Source organism: Talpa occidentalis, unplaced genomic scaffold, assembly GCF_014898055.3.
Source record: "Talpa occidentalis isolate TD23 unplaced genomic scaffold, MPIMG_talOcc4v2.1 talOcc4.6, whole genome shotgun sequence".
Taxonomy (NCBI): domain Eukaryota; kingdom Metazoa; phylum Chordata; class Mammalia; order Eulipotyphla; family Talpidae; genus Talpa; species Talpa occidentalis.
Genome location: NW_023604972.1, coordinates 102,179,798 through 102,202,434, shown reverse-complemented (window position 1 = coordinate 102,202,434; position 22,637 = coordinate 102,179,798).

Below are 22,637 nucleotides of genomic sequence, written 5' to 3'. Positions count from 1 at the left end.
GAACTCTCTAAGTCGTTCATGAACGGTATTAGAAACATAGGTGGAATCGTTTTATGAAGGAGTAGACAGCAGAACTGAAATATGCCTATGGTATATTACTTTAAATAAAAACAAAAACCAAAAAAAAGTCAAAACAAATCTAATGATTTTCTAAGTAGAAAATCTAATGTTTTCATCTGGATTTAGGCTTAGTCATGTTTGGTGATACAAATTCTGGAACAGGATGTGTTTAGAGAGGCTGGTCGTTGATGGTGGTGATGTGTTAGCACAGGACAGGGCCAGCCATCACCAGCCTTATTTGCATAAGCATGATTCGGATAGATCAAGTATGTCAGATAAGTCTGGTCATGCAGAAAATGCTTTATTATGAGAAAATAAACTTAGGGGCAGGATGTGGGTTAGATTAGACTAAGAGGACAAAAGGACTTTAAGGATATCAAAGCTTAAAGTCTTTTGGACAGATAGCCACAAGTAAATAAGAAATCAAAGCAGGACTCTAAACCAGGCCAGCACTGACTCTGTATAGACTCTAGCTTCTAAGGGATCAGGCCTTCTATTTTATGTCAATGGCTGGATATGAAGGAAAGGACATTAATGGAATTGTTCATAGTTTCAGGGATTTGGGGAGGAATCCTTCCTTACAATAACTTCCAGACGACCTCAAGACAGATTCAGATGCAGGGATATGTAACTCTATTCTTTACTCATCAATCTGTCTACTTCTTTTTACAAGAAACAAAAGCAGAGAAAAATTGAAATTTAGACATTCATTGGTTTAGAGATTTAAAAGCAAAACCAAAAAGTGGACCTAAGTAATAAGTAGGTCTCTTGTGTCTCCCTGCACACAAAGTCTGCTATTTAAGAAAGCCTATTTAGAAAACAAATTCATGAACAACAAAAGCAAATCTGCTGGTTTGGTAAGCTTAGAAACCAGCAGGCTCTTTCAAAAGTTTATTGTTAAGATCCAGTCTTTACACCACCAACAATACTGTCCATAAATTAGACTTGCTATTGTAAAACACAGGAAAAAGCAATGTTCCTTGTTTATCTTTGGCCACTGTTTACTTTTAGCTCTGCTGTGGGAAAGAGAACTCAAACAATACTTAAGTTTTTCCTTATTGAGATCCCGAGTAGACAGTCTGTGTTTAAAGCAAAGCTTACTAAAGCAGGGGAACAAACTTAAAATCTTTGTCACCTTCCCCTTGCAAGCAAAACAATCAAGTCACTCCAGTCCGTACTCAGCACATAGAAAGGGTTCTCACTTCAATGACCTCTGCCTTTCCCCGAGTGCTGCCCCGGGGAGCCCAAAAATCTTCACCTCTTTTCTCAGGTCCTTCCCACAGTATTCCTCATTCTGGGTTGGCCTTGCCTTGCTCCCAAACAAGAAAATGTACCCACTGTATGTCAATCCTCAGCATTAAAAGTGGGCAGAATCACCAAATTAGGCATCATAAAGAATGTGAGATTTAAGCTACAAGTGTTTAACCTGGGTTCTATGATGAAGTTTCGTGGCATAAGAAATCCACTGAATTTATGCTGCACATTTATGCAAAGTTCAGAGCTTTTATGAGATTATGAAGAGGGTTAGCATCCACTATTTAGTCCATTATTACTTTATGGATTGGAAAATGAAAAACTGAGAAATTGTTCCTTTCCTCTAGATAGCTTGCTAGTGGCAGAGAAAGGACTAGTTTTCTGTCCTGTGGACTTTTGGTCTTATCTTCATCACATTATAAGAACCAAATCTAAATTGTCTTAATGGAAACATTTGTTTTTATTGATGGATTAGACATTTTAACTGAGGTCTTCAATGTTTCCATTTCTCACCTGCCAGGTCTTTTAGCACACCTGTAAACTCCATTCACAGCATAGATGGCTGTTTTGCTTATGAGTTCAGAAATGTTCATGTTGAAAGTGTTATTAAACCTCCCTAAGAGCTTCAACATTGAACTCATTTCCCTCCATTAACTGAAATCCAAGCAGGCACCAACCCAAAATAATCTCTAGTTAATAGAATATACCTATTTCCTTCTACCCTTCAATGTCAAGTACAGAGGTGTATCTTGAAAGTTTCCATTTTTGAGGACTTGAGTGGGAATATATGGAAAGGAAATTATACCACAATAAAAGAAGCATATTACTTAATAATTACAATTTCAGGATTTTTTAAATAGTAGTTTTGTTAATGTTTATAAAGAAACAAGTGATCAAATAATCTTTGCTTTATTTTTCAGAAGAGATTATTTTATGCTGGGCTCCAAACAATTATCTTACATTCATTTGCTGGCATCACACCTATTCTGCTTTAAATCATTTGCAAGCATTTAATGTTGTCTGTAAGGCATACAAGTTTCCTAAAGATTAACAGAACTATAAGCTAGTTGTTTATAGCATTGACCTTGGAGCAATTTCTTTCTTTCTTTTTTTTTAAGATTTATTTTACTTATGCAAGACCCAGGTCCGGAGTACAGGCCAGATGTGCGGGAGGGTGAGAGTATTCACCAAGACAGAGTGGGCAACAGAACAGGCAGACTGACTGAAATACACTGCTGAGGGGAGCAGCGGGTGAGACAGGAGAGGTCTGCTGCGCCATGTGGGTTGCTCTGAGGCCAGCGGGGATTGAACCGGCATTGCAGAGGCTGCAGACAGCTTCACAGCGCTGTGCTCAACCGCCTGCGTCACCAGGGAGGCCCAACCTTGGAGCAATTTCAATTTCAGCTAAGCTACTTGTTAGTTGTGTGAGCTATATAATTCCTACACACCTCAGTTTTCTCATTTCTAAAATCAAAATGATAAAATATCTATTCCATAGCACGTTGTAGTATCATCATCATCATCACATAGCATTTTCTTGGTTATCATCTTAGCAATACAATGTGCCTAATTTTTCAAATTTGTGCTTTACCTTGTTAAAACAGCCTAGCTCCTGACTATCCCAAATTGTGTAATTTATAGTGCACGCTAGTTAAAGTCTGCCTAGGAGAGCAGCAGGTAAACTGTCAATGACAGGAGTAAATGCAAAATAGAACAAGGGAATGCTAGAGAGAAGAGATAGGGATGATGAAGAAGATGAGTTATATTATCATTTAATAGGTAGTAGATCTTCTACTTGATGGATCTAGAATGGTCTCAAGGTTACCAGGGTTGGTCACAGAAGCTTGCCATAGGCAATCAACTTTCCTTGTCTAATAAGAGCTCAAAAAACTGCAGTTTATAATTCAGAAGTAGCAATGGAAACTTTAAAGCCTTTCATCTTGGCACAATTCCCAGGGAAGTCAATGTGGAGACCCACAGACTATGAACACCATTCTGTGTAATTTGATGCTTTTCATTTGGTAGAATTTTGTTGCCAAGGCTATTGCATCAAGTGAAATCTTAGTGGATGTAAATTGTCTCATCTGTCACTTAGCCTGGCAAGAAATTGAAAGGGCATGCTTTCTACTGAAGGGACAGATTTAACCACTTTAGCCCATTAGCCCATTATGCAGTAAGCAAACCCTATGGAAAAGCTTATACTGTAGTTTGTGTCTGTGAGAACAAATTGATTTCTTTTTTAACCAAAAAGGAAAAGTTTTAGGAGAACTGAGCTCCTTGCATTATGAATTATGCACACATTCTGAAGCATTTTCTAGGGCTTAGGAATTTTATTTTATATCTTTTAATCATCTTATGTAGTTGTTCAGTTTTTAAAATTTGTGTATAACGGAGCTCTGCTTTTAGCTAAATCCCAGGAGGGAAACAATCAGTGTTGATTGATAGAGGATGTAAACAAAGGTTTAATGTTTTCAAATCCTAAATGTTGGCAAGGTACATAGTTAATTGAGTGGTGGTACATTAGGGTTTGTAATCTGCTAAACAAATGCAGGGAATACAGCGATTGCTTCTCTTTCTAAAATAGTGTATTATTAAAATGAACTTCCTTTCATCTAGATTGAAAAAGCCCAAACCTTCAATTTTATTGCCATTCTTCTTGTCTCAGAATAATCACACACTCTACAAGGTCAGTGATACAGTGGAGGAAATGACTGAGATTACCAGGAGAATAAACAGCTGAAACAAAATGATGCTACAGGCTTAAGTGTCTAGAGAGGAGGAATTCAACCCTGGCTGCACATTGAATCAGCTGGGGGAGAGGGGAACTTTAGATGTATCCCCCTCTGGGGTATAGTTTACCATCGGGCCTATATATTGGTATTAATGTGAAAAAGTCTTCCAGCTGATTCTAATGTGTAGTTAAAGCAGAGAACCACTAGCCTCTGAGAAAAACGTGGAAAGACATACTTCTCTTACAGTTAGTGACTAGTTATGATATATTAATTATTATATTTAAACTCCAAAAATATAATCTTTTGAAAGCATTTTAATAACATTTCCTGTGGTCCACACTTTCTGTGTCAGTATTAAACATTTACCATTTCAAAAAGGATATGCAGTTCTAGCAACCTTGTTCATGGTTCCAGGGAAAGTACAGCTTGAACAAACTCTGGGTTCCAAGCCCAGATCCCTTTTGGGGTTCTAAGATACAAAGCATGAGTGGGGATCTAATTTATGTTCCCAAACCAGATACCAGAAAGCATTTCTAAATATTTTTCACCCACTTTTCTGGCAACTAAACCTGAAACAGTTCAGGAAAATTAACCCTAATTCAAACACCAAACAGAAGATGGGGAGAGGAGACATACACTTTTAACTGTAGGACAAAACAGGGGTGGGAAGAGCACAAGGGACTATGGTGATGGTACATGGGTGAATTGGTAGTGGGAATTCCACGGGGACTATAACCAAGATGATAAAGCATACATTGTATAAAAATGAAGAATGATGTAAAAATATATAAAATGATTTTTTAAAAATTAAAAAAATATATATAACAACTGTACTTCTCATGTCAGCTCTTTGTTATTTTTTTTTTTTTTAAATTCTATTTCCATTGAAGCTCTACCTAAAGTCTTACTCATCTCACCTTCACCACTTCCTTAGATGATCACACTTTCCACCTGTGCTGGTGTCTGGCCCTAACTCAGCCTGTAAACATGCACATTAATCTTCATGCTCAGCGTATGTAGTGCTTGTATTTAATCATCATTCAGCTACATACCATGGATTTTTAATCACAACAGTGTTTCTGATATTTAAACACTGGCTTATGTAAAACTAACATACAAGTTTGCTTATAAAGAGGTTTTCTGTTTAAGCATCAACCTTTCAAAATTATTAGACCTTTAGTTTGCCTTCAGAATCTTCAAAAGGGAAAAATAAGTCATTTATATTTTAACTTACACTCAAAGGAAGTAAGACCCGAGACAGAAGAGAGCTTAAAAATTAAAGAACTATTCCTAGGAACCTCAGTTGCTTCTAACAGGCCCCAGGGTTTCACACCTAAATCTAGTTATTTTTAGTTCTCTTTGTCTCCTTTAAATGTACTATCTTAAAAAGGGAACACAGACGAAAAACTATAACTTGTAAACCTGTTGGAACTTATTCAGCCCTCTCATTAAGGGAAACTAAATTACTGTATTCATCTCCCAAAAATTGTTTCCCCGCAAGTAATCAAGCCTATCTGTGACCCAATTTTAGTTGCTCATAAGTGGGGGTGGGGTCCCACAAACCCACACAGTGGAAACACTTGAAGGATTTATGAGTGTATAAATGGATGTTAGCCATTTCAAGAAAACATAGGCCAAGTCAAACTCTTAGCTGTCTGTATTTAGCCCTGATTACAGGGGTTACACAAATAAGAATCCAAATGTATCCAGGACTCAGAAATTGTTTGAAGGCTTTCCTTCCATAAATCTCGAAGCACAGGGGGTACTCTATTTTGAACCACTGAATCAAATCTTTCACTCAAATTTTCATTCAGTCAAATTTTTTATCCTGCCCATTTTCATGGCAGAAAAAAGGAAAAAAAAAGTTCTGAGGAGCCATAGAAAGTCTGTAGTTCAACTGTTCAACTCTCCTGACAGTGATTTTCAGTGGTTCTTCCCACTCAGCTTCTATCAGCATTTGGATATGCTTAAGCTAAATCTAGCATTAGTGGAAATATATTTTTTACACTATAAATTCTATTCATTAAGGTCTGCTATCACAAAGCCTAGATTGCATTGATATATACAAAGGATGACATCTGTTCTGATTGATCAGGCAGATAAGGCTACATGAAAGATGATTGTTATTTTAACTAATTCAAAATGGAAGTGTTTTAAGGGTCTTGATGACTCTATGACTATTCTTTTTTCAATTTCAAATGGTTTTGAGTTCAGTGCTATAGCAACTGTTTGTATGCCTTTGGAATTCCTGTCACTATTTTTATAACCTCAACTGTAATCTTTGCTGACTAAAGAGTATAATAATAATGGTGTTGACTCATTCTTACAATAGGCAATCATTAAAATTGATCTTCATTGGCTTTTTCCTTGATGGATATCTTTGCTCATATGAAGCATCTAGGTCTGAATTCCAAATGTTTCTGCTTCTCTAGGGGCTGATACTATTATGCTTTCTATACAACTACTACTCTTATAAAAAAACACATAAGAACTGGGGCCTCCCCTGGTGGCACAGTGGTTGAGCGCTGGGCTTCGAGGCTGCCTGCAGCCTCTGCAGCACCGGTTCGTTCCCCGGCCACCAGCGAGGGTCCCACAAAAAACAAAACAAAACAACAACAACAAAAACCCACATTAAGAACTGTCTCAGTATTTTCTGAAAAGTCAGGACATGTGAGAACACAGGTCTGTGCCACTCAAGATATAATGACTTGGGCTGCAGTCACATGCTGTCTGCCTGCTTCATCCTTTGAGGAGAACCTGTATGATTTATGCTTACCTCTATTTTGCACTCCTCTGTAAAGAGTCACATGAAGACTGAGACAGGGCTACTTCATACAGGAAATTTGGAAGATAAGTAGTCTCTAACTAAGTTCTCTGTGTGGGCTTAATTAGGTCTCTGGTTCTTACATGGGTACAAAAATTATTAGTCTCAGCTTTGATTTCCCACCTAATATAAAGAAAGCTGGATTCATTAAACCATTTGATCTGCTTCCAGCCACTCAAATTGGATTTTATGTACTTAACTTTGTAAATATAACATCGTGAGGAACTTGTGAGAAAAATAATAACACCAAAGGAAAGACAGGAGGCCTCAGTTGGGATTCGAGTCATATCTTACTCTGATGAATGAAGTTGACAACCTTATGCCATTTTACAATATGGTCCTTCAAGAATATCAGTCGTGGGAATTCCCTGGTGGCACAGGTGGTTGAGCGCAGCGCTGTGAAGCTGTCTGCAGCCTCTGCAGCGCGGGTTCGATCCAGGTCTGCCAGTGAGGGTCCCACATGGCGCGGCAGACCTCTCCTGTCTCACCCGCTGCTCCCCTCAGCAGTGTATTTCAGTCAGTCTGCCTGTTCTATTCCCCGCTCTGTCTCTGGTGAATTCTCTCACCCTTCCACGCATCTGGCCTGTACCCCAGTTCTTGTATAAATAAATCTTAAAAAAAATTAAAAAAAAAATATTATCAGTCTTGACAGTAGTTAACTGACATTCTTAAAATAAAATTAGGTTAGATACAACATTTTATTTTTGCCATTCAAAGGACCAACAACAGGTTAACTGACTTAAAATAATCACTCTTAGGGATTCAAACACTTATTTATGCCTCTTTCTATTATGGAAATATTTGCTTTAAATGTGCATTATAATTTGAATATGTGTAATAACATTTTAAGAGAAATGCAGTTTCATTTGGTTCTAGTGAACTAGAAATAGTTAAGCTTGAAAGAATTGAAAGTTAAATACATATTTCAAATTAAGGGACATTCAATGAAAATATCTATTTTATTTGGATTGTCATAAAGCAGCACATGAACTAACCTGTAACCAAAGTCAGTACCTTCAATATTTCAGAGATGTAGGTGTCAAGGCAACGCTATTCAGTAGGTTTAATGTCCTTTAAAATGTCTCCTATTGCTTCATTCTTCTTCTCAGTGTCTCAATTTCTGTCAAGGTCTTATACTTTCCAACTGAAATGCCCACACATTCCTCAGCCTTGTATCCTTCCTGATAGAAGAGCATGATGGCAATAGGTCTTTCACACATGCTTAGCCATGTCTCACAGTCTGCAAATGCCAGAACAGATTCCAGGCAATGACGTGATGGAAAGAACACAGACTCAGTCCAGATTCAAAGCCCTGGCTGTCATTTCCTACTTATATAACCGGGTGCAAGTCACTAAAGGTCCTCATGTTCTATTTTTTTAAAAGATTTATTTATACAAGAACTGGAGGACAGGCCAGATGCGCGGGAGGGTGAGAGGATTCACCAGAGACAGAGCAGGGAACATAACAGGCAGACTGACTGAAATACACTGCTGAGGGGAGCAGTGGGCTAGACAGGAGAGGTCTGCCATGCCATGTGGGTATCTCTGCAGCCAGCTGGGATGGAACCTGTGCTGCAGAGGCTGCGGACAGCTTCACAGCGTGGCGCTCAACTGCCTGTGCCACCAGAGAGGCCCATGTCCTATTTTTTTAATTTTTAAATTTACTTATTTTACATCACTGTTCATTTTTGTACAATATTTGCTTTCTCCTCTCAGGTGGAGTCCCATAAAATTTCCATCAGTAACTCACCTGTGAACCATCACCACAGTCTCTTGTGTTCTTCCTTCCTGTTTTGATCCCTCTGCAGAATATCTCTGATTTATAGTAGCCTGCTAATTTTCTTTATTTATTTTTATTATTTTTCCTAATCCCTTCTCTGATTCCCCTATATTCCTCCTATAAGTGAAACCATCTGATATTTTTCTTTTTCCTTCTGACTTATTTCACTTGAGCATAATTCCTTCCAGTATGTTCTATTCTTTACATGAAATTTAGGATAAAAACTTCATCCATTGTAAGAATCAAGAGGGATAATAACATGAAAATAGTTTCTACAGTGGAAAGTCATATACAAATGCAAGTATTTGGCAAGTTTATTTTTCTGTGATTGGCTGATTAGGTAATGCATGCAGGCCAGTGTCAGAACTAAGAACAAGAATGTCAGTTCAGAGGGCTGAGACTGGAACTGGATACATGTATTCCTAGCCCCACTCCTTGGGATCAAGGCCAGCTTACAAAAGCACACACCCATGGCAGCCTTACAAGAATGATTACTGGGACCTGCCCAGAAATAGAACAAACCAGCTAACATTACAGAGAGTAGCATCATACCCAATCTATGGGAAAGAAATCATAGCCACCCTGCATAACTGTAAGCCATAAAATATGAGTTAGAAATACTATCTTTTTTTTCTAAATTTTTCTTTAAAATGACCTGCTTTGATCACTGAGGCCTAGATAGGCTGAATTAATTGATAAGATTTTCAAGTTCCGTGCTCAAATAATTATACAAGGAATAATTATCAGAAGGGTGGATGTCAAAAAGTCCCCTGCTACTTCCCTGACACTTCCTAACCCCTAGCACTGCATTCATGTAGGTTTTTACATACCACTTACTTATTATGATACACCTATGTAACAGATGTAGCTGCCAGATGCTTATCTGGCATTTATTTCTTTTTCTGGTAATGGCACTTAAGAATTTCCTTTGAGGTCGGACTCCCCTGGTGGCACAGCAGTTGAACGCTGGGTTGTGAGGCTGTCCACAGCCTCTGCAACGCCAGTTCGATCCCCAGCCACTGGCGAGGGTCCCACAAAAAAAAAAAAATAATTTCCTTTGAGATGCATGTGACTTGACCACAGCTGACCTCTCTTCCTTGATCTCTGGGTGGGGCTATGACCTGGACAATCAATGCTACCTGCTTACTCTACACAGGGATAAGCCCAAGGATGGACATTGATTGCATGAAACTAATGAGACACCTACTTAGGACTTCTGGTGGGACTTTTGAAAAGTGAAAATTTATTTCCTCTGGATTGACAGACAGACTGAAAGGATAAGAGTTTGAAGCTACTGGTCATCACGCTACGCCCCTGAGGGAAGCATCCTGCAATTACGACATGACTGATGATTATGCCTTGGGTTCAACCTGTGCTGGTGTAAGTTAGAGAGCTAGGATGTCTTGAACCCTGTGTTCAGCAATGTCTGACCTGTAGCTCCCTCCCAGTTAATTTACATAATCCCTAAACTTGTGCCATGCCAGTTTGCATCGGGTTTCTGTCATTTGCATTAATATGAATTCTGAATGGTATAATTTTGTTTCTCAAAGGTAGGGATTTTTACTTAATTGGTATAGATGTGTTTTAGGACATGGTTTTGAATGGACTCTCAATATGACCATTTCATAAAAAGAAAAAAAAAACTTTATTTGTAGGAATGTACAGTTGCATTTTCTATTTTAGTTGCCTTAAAGCAAATCCAAGATGCAAGATTTAAGAGTGTCTACTGCTTTTAGAAGGGCAAAGTTGCCTTTACACCTAGGAGCCCAAAGCAAACACTATTTGAGGTCAAGATATTGAGTAACATAAATCTCAAATTTTCTTTCAACACCTCACTTGAAGAGGCATTGCCAAAAACTCTGCGCTACTGTGCAGCTCTGTAAATCCCCCATATCCAATTTACTGATGACATCTCCCAAGGAATCTCTGCCCAGGTCTTGGGACAGCAGAGGGTACTATCTGAGAAACTCACTTGGCTATTAGAGCTGTCTGGAGCTTCAATTAACTCCACTTATTACGGGCTGAGAGAGCTGGCAGAGTACAAAACTGCATTCCAGGAAGCCCACCTGGGACTTCTTGCAGGGCATCCAGCCCTTAAAACAGACAAGGTCAGAAGGGAGGGGATGCTCAGAGGTCTGTAGAAAAGGATTTATTTTCCTTTTAAGACCAGATTCTTTATTAAGTCTTTATAATTTGCTGAGAAAATATGGAAAATCCAGCATGTACCTGGTTTTTACCAAGTAGGGCAGATAATGGCTATATTGTTCTGGGTAGAACAGATTATAAATATTTCCTTTTAGTGTATATTTACTTGTTTTTAACATACAATAATTATAGTTATATAATATAGTTATATTTAGTTAACCAGCTATGTTTAATATAATAGTTACATTAGTTAAATATGTACTGATATTAATAATTCATTTACACTGATTGATAGGAAGGGTTTCTTTTTCTTCTATCTGTATAGCTTTCAAACTATAGTTTGCATTAGAAACCTCTCAGGACCCCCTTTAAAGTGCTGACCTTGCAAGGACTTCCAGACGTGAAGATAAGATTCTCTGTAAGCAAGGTTTAGGAACCAGAATTTTCAGGTGGCGCAAGTCACCTAAGAACTATACACTCAGAAACATTATCCTGGGGGTAAATTCACATCCAAGAGAATTAAATCATTTGTACTTTGTAAATCAAACTAACAGAAATTCACATCACTGGTGCCATGTCTACAACTTGATGCCTATATCATTCAATCCTATTTATCAAGAGCCACAGAGTTGAAGAGCATGTAATATTGCTCTGACTGGTTATTTTGTCTGCAACACCTCCTGTATTCATGCCATGGGAGGATAAAGTGTTCCTGCCTCATGGCTGAAGTGGCAGCACAATATAAACAAACAGCTTCAACTCTCCTTCAGGTAAGAAAGCAAAAGACATGTCACAGACCTCTATGCATTCACCAACACACTTTAACTTGAGTTTTGTTTTTTTGTGCTTATTTTCAATTATCATTTTTAACATGGAGTTACAGAAAAAAAAATATCCTTTACACTAGAATGGATCCTGCCAAATACAGTCATAATGTAATCCACATGGCTTGGTAGCTGATCAATCAACAATGCAAAGATAACAACATATTTATATTATATATATAAGTCAAAATTGAAAGCTTAGGAACAACATATAGAATATGATTCTTCATGAATCACATATTCATTTTTAAAGTCACACTTACTATAAGACATTTAAAATATATATATTTAAAATATATATAAATTCTTGTGGACTGCTAGATACCATTGATTGTAATAGGACAGTAGTTTCATAAATGTTCTCACATTGGAATACCTCCAGCATCTGAACATCCCTAGATTTTACAGTCATGATACTGTAATATAAAAATCCTCTCTAGTCTTCTTTCTCCCCCTTTCTTCCCTGTACCTCCTGTCTTTTTTGCAATCACCAGGATTAATGACAGAACTTATTTTTATTATGGTACCTCCAATGTTACGTGAGAGGATGGCAAGTAAAAGGTAAATACTTACTTACTGAATGGACATACGAATAAATAAACAAAACAGAGTCATTCTCTTCTTTGGTCACATTCCCTTTTAATCCATCTTTACTAAGTCTATCTACTCAAGATGGGTAGTAATCTAATCTCACCATTTGCCACAGGATACCTAAAATTTATCAATCTAGCCTTTGGCAGGTTTTTTAGAGGATTAATGTGTTCTTCCTCAATTGATGGAGGACAGGGGATGTTTTTTAGGGAATACTGGTTATTATTTCCAATCTTTCCAAAGCTAAGACATTTCCCCTTCTTCAATTAATAATCAGGTTAAGGAAATGCAGATAGAAAAAGAGGCCAAGAAAAAAGACCTAGGTTCCAAAATTGAATCCATGGATGTGGGAATTTGTCTCTGAATTTTTGTATGACACTGAGCTGGGGGCTGGAGTGTTTAAGAGCAAGACCCTTTCAGGGTCTGGTAATTTCTGATAACTTCCCAAAACACAGTACCTAGAACCAACAGATGATTAATAACCTTCACTGAATAAATGACACTTCTTGTTATTAAGTCATTAAAAATATCTGACCCAGATCAACCTACTAAAGGTTGATTAAAAGTTACAGATGTAATAATGCAAAATGAGTGTCCATCGAAGGTTGAATGGGCAATGAAATTGAGGTATATACGCAATGGACAGTATTTAGTCATAAAAACGAATGTTGTCTTCCCACTTCCAACAACATGCATGAACCTTGTGGGTATTGAGCTAAGTAAAAAAAAATCAGATAGAGAAAGACAAACACAATAAGATCCTCATTATAGGTAGAATCTAAAATGAAAACAAAAGAAGCTCATAGAACAGACTTGAGGTTTCCAGAGGTTGGGGGTCAGAGTGGGTAAAAAGGATAAAAGAGTAAAAAGGCATACATTTCTAATTACAGTATAAATCAAATCATGAGAATGTAACATACAAATGGTAACTATGAATTACATATTTGAAAGTTACTAAGAGAGTAGATGTAAAAGTACTCATAACAAGAAAACAGTTTTTGTAACTATGGTGATGGGTGGTAACTAGACTTATTGGGGTGATCTTTTTGCAATACATAAAAATAGTAAGTCACTATGTTGTATAACTGAAACTAGTATAATTTTGTACATCAACTGTATCTCAATAAAAATTATAGATGTATATTTGGTGTGTGTGTGTAACAACCCTGAATATACTTTACACAGACTCTGTCTCAGGCAAGAGTCAACTGCTTCTTATATTCTATTGTTCCCTGACCACTGAGCATAGTACCTGATACTTAGTAAGTGAATAAGGAAAGACAAAAGCTACAAAAACAATGAAAGAAAATATGTGATAAGTGCCACAGGAATATTTAAATAAATATGAGGCTATTCATCGGATAGAGAGTCTGCCTATGATGAAAATGAAGCAAGGCTTCTAGAAGGTCATAGACTTTAATTCCAAAGTACATACCACATTTAACAGTCAGAGAGGTAGGAAAGGAAGGTAATTTATTAAACATATAGTATAGACAAAAAGATAGAGAAAGGAAATAGTAAGATGGTTGGAAGGGAGTAATAACAGGTGGTCTGACTAGTCTGGAACAGACCAAGCTGAAAACGTATCCAGAAATATAAAAAAGTTAGGTTAAGGAAAATCAGTTGTATTTAGGAATAAGTCAGACAGGAGAATGGCAACAGGGAAAGCAGACCAACCTGGCCTCAATACAAAAAAATAAAAAGTTAAAAGAACCACCAAATTACTGAAGCTGTTTGTATTGCAATACTTCAGGTCATGGATTTAAGTGGCAGTAGTGAAAATGGAAAGCAAAGGTCAAAGCTAAGCACTGTGAAGGAAGAATTTTAAAGAAAAGGGGACTTTATTAGACATGAAGTATAGAGGGCAGTGATTGGAGTCAAGGCAAGTTCAGCTACCTGAGAGAATACTCAGAACTGAAGGGGATTATGGCTCATTGCCTGGAGAGGAAAGTGTTTTAGCTTAAATGGATAAATCAGTTAATTGCACCTACTACCAATTTAATGCAATTCAAAGCTAATAAAGTAGTTTTTTACTAGGAGCAAAACCATATCTGTGAATATTACTTTTTTTTTTTGTCTTACTAAATCTACAGAGGAAGTCTTTGCAAATAGAAAGCATAAGCCGGGCCTCCCCAGTGGTGCAGCAGTTGAGCACTGAGTGGTGAGGGTCCCACATGGCATGCAGATCTCTCCTGCTGCCTGCTGCTCCCCTCAGCAGTGTACTTCGACAGTCTGCCTGCTCTGCTCTCCCCTCTGACTCTGGAGAATTCTCTCACCCGCCTGCACTTCTGACTGTACCCAGTGCTTGTATATAAGTAAATAAATTTAAAAAAAAAGAAAGCATAAGCCGTATTATAATCAGATAAATTGATAATAAGGTATTGAGGAAGAGAAATTTAAAGTTCATAATTTTCTACTTTTATAGATGAGGGATGTTTTATATGTACACAGTAAACTAATATACTGCTATTTACAACAGGTTAACCAAAGGAAATATTCTGAATATAATTGTATTTTAAATGAATGAGGAAAAATGTGGGGTGAAATCTCTTAGAATAGAGGCAGTAATTTTTTCCTTTTTCTTTTTATTAATGTGCTATGACTAAATGAGTAAACTATGGATGAAAGGGATATGGACACAGAAATATAAAGAGAAGTTGAATCCCATAAATCAGAAAATAGCTATTTAGAAATTATGTCCTTATTTACAAAAGTGTTCAAATGAAATTTTTCTTCCTCAGGAAACAAAGTAAGTGGGAACACAATTTATGAAGATTCCAACACAAATATAACAAAGATCTAAACAGTTGCCAAGTCTTCCCATCTATAAAAATGTCACATATTTTGGCCTTAAACCTTTTTTTTTTTCCATAAAAGTAGTAAATCAAGATAAACACAATCAGAAGACTCTAAAGCAGAAAGTGAAGACCTCTGGATACTTCATCCCCATTTTATTCCCTAGAGAAAACTACTTTTGTAGTTTGCCGTATGTTGTTAGAGATTTTGGCCTAGACATATTAACATTTATATTGTAAATTAAATTCAATAAAAATTCCGTCATATTTCTACAAAATCATCCATTCACCAAATAGTGAATAATTGTACACTGAGAATTCAAAAGTCAAATAAAGTCTGGAATTTATTTTCAAGGAACTTATAGTCTAGTGTGAAAAAAAGAAGCATGTCAATTATTACAATATAGAACTTAGTGCTATAAGGGTCATTACCTTGTTTAATTTCTAAATATTTAAAAAATGTGAGAAATTTACATAAATTAAGATTAATATACTCTGGTTGAATGAAAGGTGATTTCTAGGATAAAAATCTAGATCTATTTATAGAAGACTTACAGAATGTTGCTAATGCAGGTAGTGAAAGCTATTAGCCAGGCATTTTTTGGTTCAAGGTTTCTTTATGTTATGAAGTGACTATCACCTAAAGTATCCATTTTCTGGTGGTTTTAAAATCTAAAAATGTGTCTTAAAATCATTTTATTTTTGGCCCATCAAAAATCCATTTATACAAATATAAACGCTGAATACCCTATTTCCAAATATTGTGGTACTCAGAGAAGAAGCAGACTTCTCTTAAATTCATTACTATGTCAGTGGAGGCAAAAAAAAAAAATCATTGAACAGAGTCTCAGGGAACGTCTGATCAGAGAGAACAATGTTTTAACAGCCTTTGTGTATAGTCAAGCATTTCCCCTCCTTTTAAAAGATGGACAGATGTGTGCTCATATTTAGGTGGGTCTTTTGATCCGCCCTAGGAACTGCGTATGAAGCTACTGCTTCTCAGAAGTGCTCAATGAGATCATTATTCATTACTTAGGAAGTCTGTGTGTCATGTTGCATTCAGTTTTTATATATCCCCCATTCATTCTGTTCCTCTACTAATATCTACTTCCCTAATACAGACAGTTTTCAGTAACCCACACTTAAAGACTATTTTGTCTGTGATCTTAGACAAAATTTATGAATGAGAGGCTAAGATGTAGCCCTGGTCTACGTCTGTGATGCCTTAATGGAACTCAAAATTTAGAGCAACTTGCAGGTTTTATAAATATATGAATTATATACTTATGATTCATGTAACTATACTTTTTTTTGAGATGTATTTAAATGAGTGCCCTTGGTTTTCTGATGCTTTTAGTCTTTCTTTCTCCTTGATTCCAAATACCTGAAGGACTATGAGGGCTATGACAGAGTGTTTTGAAACCCACCCAATTTAGTGCCATAGGCACTATAGCACAAATCAATAAAAATATATTATGAAATCTCAGTTCATAATATGACTTATTTACCTCTCTTTTGATATAAAATGGAAAAAGAAAACTTTAATGGGATTCTTTTATTAAATCATATTTAAAAAATTTATATATATATATATAATGTGACATATATGTATATATATATATAATGTGATAAAGCAAACATCAGAGTTATGGAATCAAATTATAAAAAATAAACATTTGGAATAAATAATAACATTCTGAAATCTCCTAAGAATATCTTATTTCATGTCAAGGGAAAGACCGCAGAGTCATTCCTGGAACATCTAGACTGTATAATGTGCCTTGCCTTCTGTTAGTTCTAACAGGACAAGTAAGTACAAGCTGAGAATTTGTGGGATAGTAAAAATCTTAACAGAGGAAATGCTGGCAGTGCTGGGTGCCACCTCTAATCTCTTCATCTCCTTGATGAGAAATCATTTTGCAGGGATTCTTAGAGTGGAAGTTCATAGCCGCTTCCTTTCACCTCTATATGAGGTGAAAAGCCACAATGGGAATGAGCTTAGTACATAGTTGATAGTCTTGTTACTCTGCCTGTGATTTGCCCCTGTGGACTCCACATTTTGAGACTATTTCTGAATTGAAGAGCTAGAAAGTCATATACAAATGCAATAAGTTACCTGAGGATAACATCATTGTCAATTTGAAAAAAATATTGGTGTCCCTACTCTACTCCCAATACGATTCTTATCTAAACACCTTTGAAAATGATTGTTACAATTTATCAGCATTTACTTGTAAGGAAACCTCTAAAATGCTGAACTGGGTCTTACTTGTATAAGCTCATAAGAACTTATTGCTGAATTTTTAAGAATTTTGTGAACCAGTTGTTAAACATAGCAATTACTTAAAATGAAATTATAGGGCCTCCCTGGTGGTGCAGCGGTTGAGCGCTGGGTTGCGAAGCTGCCCGCAGCCTCTGCAGCACCAGTTCGATCCCCGGATGCTCCCCGGCCTCCGGAGGAGGGACCCACATGGCGCGCAGACCTCTCCTGCCGCCCGCTGCTCCCCTCAGCAGTGTACTTTGGTCCTTCTGCCTGCTCTGCTCCCTGCTCTGGCTCTGGTGAATTCTCTCACCCTCCCGCGCTTCTGACTGTACCCAGTGCTTGTATAAATAAATAAATAAATAATAAAAAAATCTTTAAAAAATAAAATAAAGGAACATAGTTTTCTAAAAAAAAAAGAAATTATATACACTTACAATTAAATATAATTTTAAAAAGTAATAAATACTCTATCTCTCCACTTTAAACAATTTTATTACATTTTATTATCACCCATGCGTCTGCTGTATCTATGCAGTGGAAATGCCACATATCAGTGTGCTATTATACATCTCTTTCCACCTGTATGTTCAGTCATGTTGCCTTGGTAGCTTGAAACTGGCCACAGTGGGAAAATATGGAAATTAACTAATGCCCCAGCTCAGTTGTCTGCCCCAGGAGCCAGTTGTTAAACACTTCCCAGAAAACACTGACTGTACTAGGAACACTGCAGACTGAGATGAATAAGACCTTACCTTCAAAGAAATTATGACCTGAAAGACAGGCAAACACTTAACTGTAGGATGTCTTGTAAGTGATAAAAATAGGGGTTAAAGGTATTACAGGAAAAGGATGAGGTGCAATTAGTTTTGCTTGAAGTGTTCTGAGAAGATCTCATAGAATAAACAACTTTTGACTGGACCTTCAACATTGAGTAAAATCTCCTTTGGCAGAGAAGGGAAACTCTTCCAAAAAAAGAACAAAGACTAAAATATGAAATTCCTAAACATGTTCTGGAAAGGACTAATAGCTGAATATGCACAGAGCAGTGTTTTGTAAACTTTTCCACTTAGAACAGCTAATGGCAGAAGCTGCAATTTGAAAAGTTTCATTGCTAAGAAAAATTTCATTAATTTTATCAATTTCACCTTAAAACTTTGTCATAATTTTCCATTATCCTTAGTATGTTTTTTTCCCTTCAAATAGTGTTCAGTCCTTTCCACTAAAAGAGGAAAGGTCTTTCAGCACATCAAAATATTTAAAGATAGGAGGGAAACGGTTATCAAGGAAAACATTAACATTTCTTTTTAAAAAAATTATTTATATATATTTTACATCATTTTTGTACAATGTTTGCTTTCTCCTCTCAGGTGTAGGCCCCATAAAATTCCACCACCAATTCACCCTTGCACCATCACCATAGTCCCTTGTGTTCTTCCCTCCCTGTTTTGATCCCTCTCCATCCCCCACCCCTGCAGAACGTCTCTGCTTTATAGTTGGAAAAAATAATAAATAAAAAAGCAAGATTAGTATTTCTTATATATGCGCATCTCTGCGGATGTAAAGATCCATCAATAATCTCCCCAGGAAGAAGAGAAAAATGGGCAAAGATACAGAGGCTAGATAGAATAGGGTCACAGGGGTAAAAAGGGAAACAGATAAGGAAATCAAAGGAGAAAAAACTTTGCAGTATGACTCTCAGCCCTGAAAGCTACATGACAGGGTTTTGTTTCTTTCCATTCTCTAGACTCCAAATATATTCATCATCAGGCATCAGTAGAGTGTGATATATCTTACAGTGAAATGGAGTATATGTACCATGAAGCTAATAAAGCTGATTCCTTCAGGGCCTCTATTTTGCATAGTCCATTTCAAGGCAATATTTTCATATGGTCATAGATTTTTGTAAAATTCACAAGAGTAAGATATTTGCATTGCAATCAGTTAAGACTCTTGTCTTTTTATCCCAGTTTCTCTTTTGCCACACTGCCTTTTGGGTCAGATGGAATGACTGGTAATTTGGAATGCAGGTAAGGGGAAAGTTCATACAGAGATACATTTTGCTAGAGAATGGAGGTTATATTAATTTGGCTTGAAGTCACTTCCGTTTATGAAGTCACTTCCTCTTATGTTAGCCATTTGTCACTGTGCCATTTCCCTGGATATCAGTGAGTAGGACACACTGGGTCAGAGGTTACATAGCAATATGAAATATTCAACGAGGATCCATCACAAAGAACATGAAAGAAAAACAAGGCTTGGAATGTACGTAGCCACAAGTGGGTCTGTGGAAAATTCTTGCATTTATTATTAGATCCCTAATTCTCTTCTGTCAGAAGTATATCAAATGTATAAAATTGTAAAATCTCTGTATACTTATTTTACTGAGACTACTTTTAGGGAAGTTTTTGGTTCACTGTAAAATTGAGGGGCAGGTACAGAGATTTCCCATATGCACAAGCTCACTCCTTATCAACATCCTCCACCAGACTGGTGTATTTGTTGTAACTGATGAGACTACATTGACATAGCATAATGACCCAAAGTAAGTAGTTCACTCTTACTGCAAATTAAGCACTTGGCCTATACACGGTTCGCTCTTGGTATTGTACATTGTATGAATTTGGACAAATGTATATAATAACATATCCATCCTTATTATATTATCAGATAGAATATTTTCACTACTTTAAAAATCCTTTGGGTTCCTCCTATTCATCCTTCTTCCCTTCCCCAATCAAGCAACCACTTCACTTTTTATTATCTCCATAATTTTGCCCAGGATCTGTATGTGCTCCTATAAGAGCTTGTGCGTGTATTTCCATTCAAATGTCACACAGCATAATATTATGAATCTAACATAAAAATAATATCTAAACTTATCCACCAGCTAAACTACTTTTTTATACCCTAGATATTTAAATAAAATTAAACCTGAAGAAGATAATCTATGTCTAACCAAAGCTCTGTGGCTTGTTGGCACTGTAATAAGTACCTTAGTTTAAAAAGGATAGCTGCAGGGCTTAGCATGCATGAGTGACTATGAAATACTAGAAAATATAGGTTGAAGCCAATGCACTAAAGGAATTGCATGGATTTTTTTTTTCCCAGAAAGACACAGAGTTTTAAGTAGACCTTGTTTTAGAATTAACTTTAGGGATGGTATGGGAAACTGACTAAAGTGGGGAGTAAGTGGGAACAACCACTAAGGTGGTTGTTCATGACAACCACCATGAACAAGCAACAGACTTGCTCTAACATCATGAAGACCTGAATTAGGTCTATGAAATATAAAAGGACAGGAGAAAACAGGCTTCAAGTGTTATCAAAAGGATCAATAGCCCTGTGACTAACAGGATGTGGAAAGTGGGGGAGAGGGAGCTGCTAAAGATGACTCCAAATTTTCTAGCTTGAGCATGTAGAGGAATAATACTGCTGATAATGAAGTTCAAGGATGCAGCACAAGCAGAATTTTCACAATTAAAAAGTAATGACAAACTAACTGGAATTGCTGCCTTAGAACTTTTTGATAAATTTAAAATATATATTTAAAAATACTGTTAAGGGCCTCCCTGGTGGCACAAGGGGTTAAGCACCACCCTATGAAGCAATTCGCAGCCTCTGCAGCATGAGTTCAATCCCCGGCCGGCCAGGGAGCAACCCACATGGCGAAGCAGACCTCCCCTGTCTTGCCGGCTGCTTCCCCTCAGCAGTGTATTTCAGTCAGTCTGCCTGTTTTGTTCCCCACTCTGTCTCTGGTGAATCCTCTCACTCCCCTGAATCTCTGACCTGTACCCCAGCTCTTGTATGCATAAATAAATAAATCTTAAAAAAATATTGTTAAATTTCTTTTTATATGAGTATCTAGGTTTGCCTTTTTGACTTTTCCTAAGGAAATCTTCAAAAACATGAAGACAACAAATAGAAAAATGGCAATAAATACTTAGGTATCAATATTTTCCTTAAATGTCAACGGTTTGAACTCACCAGTAAAAGGCACAGAGTTGCTGGCCAAATTGGAAAAAGAAAGCTACTTTCTGGCATCTACATACTGCTGTCCTGTAAAGTAAGCCTACAAGCAAATGCTACCTACAAAAGACAGTTACAGCCATGCTTATATTAGACAAAATATGCTTTCAGTTTAAAAAGGTCAAAAGACAGGGATGGCCAGTATTTATGATTAAGGAATCAATACAACAGGAAAACATGACACTGATCAATATATATTCACCAAATGAAGGAGAATAAAAATATGTACAGCAATTACTTATAAACATAAAAACAGACCCTGACAACACAATACTTACAACAAAGGACAGATGAACCAAACAGACAATCCCCAAGGAAATAAACAGTATTAAATGAGGAATTAGACCAGGTAGGCTAAATAAACATTCATAGAAGACGCTAGCCCCACAAATCTAAATGACATTCTTCTCAAGTACATACAGAACTTTCTGAAAGATAGAACAAATATTGGGTAACAAAAAAAGTCAATACATTCTTCTCTGTGTTTTTTATAGTTTCAGGTCTTACCGAAAGCAAAGTACAGATTCAAGGCAACCCCTGTCCAAGTTTTCAATGGCATTCTTCAAAGAAACGGAAGATATAAACTGAAATTAATATGGAAGCATGAAAGGCCTCAAACACCCTAAGCAGTCTTGATAAAAAAAAGAATGGAAGTGTCATAATCCCAGACTTCAAACTATACTACAAAGCAATAGTAATCAGAACAGTATGGTACATATTGCAATAAAAAGAGCTACAGAGATCAATGGAGAAGAATTGAGAGCCCAGAAATAAACCCATGCTTCTATGGACAGTTAAGCTCTGACACAGGAGCCAAGAGTATATATTGGAGAAAAGAAAGTCTTTTCAATAAATAGTGTTGGAAAAATTAAACAACCACATTTAAGAAAATGAAACTAGATCACTATCTCACACAATATACAAAAATTAACTCAAAACATATTAAACCTGTAATTAAAAGTCTTTCTGTACAGAAAATCTGAGGCCTAGTGATTTCATGTGTGAGGTTATTAAGGAAGAAATAACACCCAATTTTTTTGCTAATGGGAAGATAGAAATCACTTTCTGTATTTATGAAATTATCATGAAATATTTTATCAATTTTAGAATTTGACAAATATAATTTATATAGCAATGTATTAGAGATACATTTAGAGAAAATTCTTCATTAAAGAAATTTGTTATTCTTACAAAGTAACTATTGCATAACAGATGAATTTTGATTTTATAAAACCACAAAATCTATCATTACATATAGAAATAGCATATTTTTAATGACATGTATATATTTTACTTAAAGTTTATTTAATTAACATCCTTCTATTGAGATTAAAGTGATATTT